Raw genomic sequence first — 2,910 nt, 5'->3', positions numbered from 1 at the left:
AAAAAAAAAAAAAAAAAAGAAAATAGTTTATGCGTGATTGCTTTGCAGGTTGCTCTGTCTCTGTGAAGAAGTCAGAAGCTCTGAAATAGAGAAACTTCTGCCTTCAGCAAAGGAGACACCTCTGGTCACCTCACCACCCTTAGGCGCTGCTTCCAGGGTTGTGGGATGTAGTCTCTAGCTTTTCAGTAAATGTTAACTCTTGTTGCTCCCATTTTACAGGTAAGGAAACTGAGGCCAAGTGAAGTGACATAGCTTCTCCCACACCACACACTGCCCTCCCCCAGGGCCTGGGCTGATAAGCACCATGATGGTCAGTGTCCTCTGAAGGATAACAGTCCTTCAGAGGATGCCTGAATGTCCTCATCCTGTCCATCAGCCTCCGAGGTGAAGGTGGAAGTGAGGCCAGAGGGGCAGCGCTGCACCAAGTGAGGGCGCGAAGAAGAGATCGTGACTTGGGCTGTCACCTTTACCGCCACATGAACATTGGAGCAGGCGCTTTGTTCCTTCAAAGAGCCTTAAAAGAGCAAGGTGTTGGAGGAGGGTGGCAAGGCACCCACAGAGAGACTGCCTGGGCACATGGGTGTGGTCGCTGTTCATTCAATTTCGCTTTTTCTAAAGAAGTAGAACATAGTTAAAACTGCAAAGCATAATATCTAACTACTGCTTACACTGGTTTACAAAAGTCATGGAATTTAGGCCAAGAGTGAAAGAAAGTTGACCGGACGTCATGGCTCACGCCTGTAATCCCAGCACCTTTGGGAGGCCGCGGTGGGTGGATCACTTGAGGCCAGGAGTTCAAGGGCAGCCTGGCCAACATGGGGAAACCCCATCTCTACTGAAAATACAAAAATTATCTGGGCGTGGTGGCGGGCGCCTGTAATTCCAGCTACTTGGGAGGCTGAGGCATGAGAATTGCTCGAACCCGGGAGGTGGAGGTTGCAGTGAGCCGAGATTGTGCTAGTGCATTCCAGCCTGAGCAACACAGCGAGACATCATATCAAAAAAAAAAAGAAAAGAAAAGAAAAGAAAAAGGAAAAAGAAGGCAAATATCTATACAGTTGGGTTCCTCTCCATGAAGTCCACTAAGCATTGACTGTCCACAGTCGCTATGAAATCTACCAGCAGTTCTCTCCCCAACTCCCCTCTGTTGTGGCCCTCCCTTCTCTCCCCTCCACCCACCAGCTAGGGCAGAGAAATCCTCGGAGGCCTCTCAGGACTCACACACAACAGTGAGTACTAGGCTTAGTGTTGGCTTCAGGACAGCTTAAAATTAACACCCCCACCCCTCCAGGCTGCTGTTCTGCAGCCTTTGATTTCCTCTGGACATGATTTAGAGTTGAGGGGGTGCACCGTGCTCTAGGAAGGTTGATTATAATGTGAGGTGCTCCCCACCTTCCAGGAATTATCTCATAGATGAACCACTTTTATTGAGGGGAACAAGGCCTTAAGGCAGGCTGGGTGAAAAGAGGTTCAGAAGTTTGAGACCAGCCTGATCAATATGTTGAAACCCCGTCTCTACTAAAAATGCAAAAATTTGCTGGGTTGTGGTGGCGTACATTTGTAGGCTACTCAGGAGGCTGAGGCAGGAGAATTGCGTGGACCTGGGAGGTGGAGGTTGCAGTGAGCTGAGATATGCCACTGTAATCTAGCCTGGGCAACAGAGGGAGACCCTGTCTCAAAAAAACAAAAAAGAAAGAAAGAAAAGAAGGTGGTAGATACACTCCATGGAGGAGAAATTCCCACCCATCTACTGTGTTTTTTGTTTTGTTTTGTTTTGGAGAGACAGGGTCTTACTCTGTCTCCCAGGCTGGAGTGCAGTAGTGTATTCACGGAACACTGCAGCCGCAGCTTCCTGGGATCAAGTGATTCTCCTGCCTCAGCCACCAGAGTAGCAAGGACTACAGGTGCATGCCACCATGCACTGGCTAATTAACAACAACAACAAAAAACTGGCCAGGCACAGCGCCTCATGCCTGTAATCCCAAAACCTTGGGAGGCCAAGGCAGGCATATCACTTGAGGTCAGGACTTCAAGATCAGCCTGGCCAACATGGTGAAACCCTGTCTCTACTAAAACTACAAAAATGAGCCAGGCATGGTGTCATGTGCCTGTAATCCCAACTACTCCGGAGGCTGAGGCAGGAAAATCATTTGAACCTGGGAGGCAGAGTTTGCAGTGAGTCGAGATCATGCCACTGCACTCCAGCCTGGGCAACAGAGTTAGACTCTGTCTCAAAAAAAAAAAAAAAAAAAAATTGTAGAGATGGAATCTCCCTTTGCTACCCAGGCTGGTCTTGAACTCTTGGGTTTAAGTGATCCTTCTGTCTCGGCCTTCCAAAGTGCTGGGACTACAGGCACAAGCCACCATGCCCAGCCATCCACCTGCTTCTTATGTAAACCTCCACGTGCGCCTGCTAGTTCCCTTGTTCCTGGCATGGGTAAAATAAACAGGAGGTGGCTTTTTTCTTTTTAATTGGCTTAAACAACAGAAATTTATTTCCCACAGTTCTGGAAGCTGGAAGTCTGCGATCAAGTGTTGGCAGGATGGGTTTCTTCAGAGGCCCCTCTCCTCAGCTTGTAGATTGCGGTCTCCTGCCTGTGTCTTCACGTGGTTTACCCACTGTGTGTTTCTGTGTCCAGATTTCCTCTTACAAGGATTTCGGTCATATTGGATTAGGGTCCACCCTCATGACCTCATTTTTTTTATTGCATTTTAGGTTTTGGGGTACATGTGAAGAACATGCAAGATTGTTGCATAGGTACACACATGGCAGTGTGATTTGCTGCCTTCCTCCCCTTCACCTATATATGGCATTTCTCCCCATGCTATCTCTCCCCAACTCCCCAACCCCCGCTGTCCCTCCCCTATTTCCCCTCTACAGACCCCAGTGTGTGATGCTCCCCTCCCTGT

At 48.7% G+C, this 2,910-nt stretch overlaps 1 protein-coding gene across 4 annotated transcripts in view; it reads left to right on the top strand.

Annotated features, from left to right (window-relative positions):
• The window catches only part of DRC7 (dynein regulatory complex subunit 7), a 37,422-nt gene that overhangs the window by 20,213 nt on the left and 14,299 nt on the right, over positions 1–2,910 (top strand). The window lies entirely within an intron of this gene.

Source organism: Cebus imitator, unplaced genomic scaffold, assembly GCF_001604975.1.
Source record: "Cebus imitator isolate Cc_AM_T3 unplaced genomic scaffold, Cebus_imitator-1.0 Scaffold297, whole genome shotgun sequence".
Taxonomy (NCBI): Eukaryota; Metazoa; Chordata; class Mammalia; order Primates; family Cebidae; genus Cebus; species Cebus imitator.
This window is presented reverse-complemented; position numbering and strand designations above follow the sequence as displayed.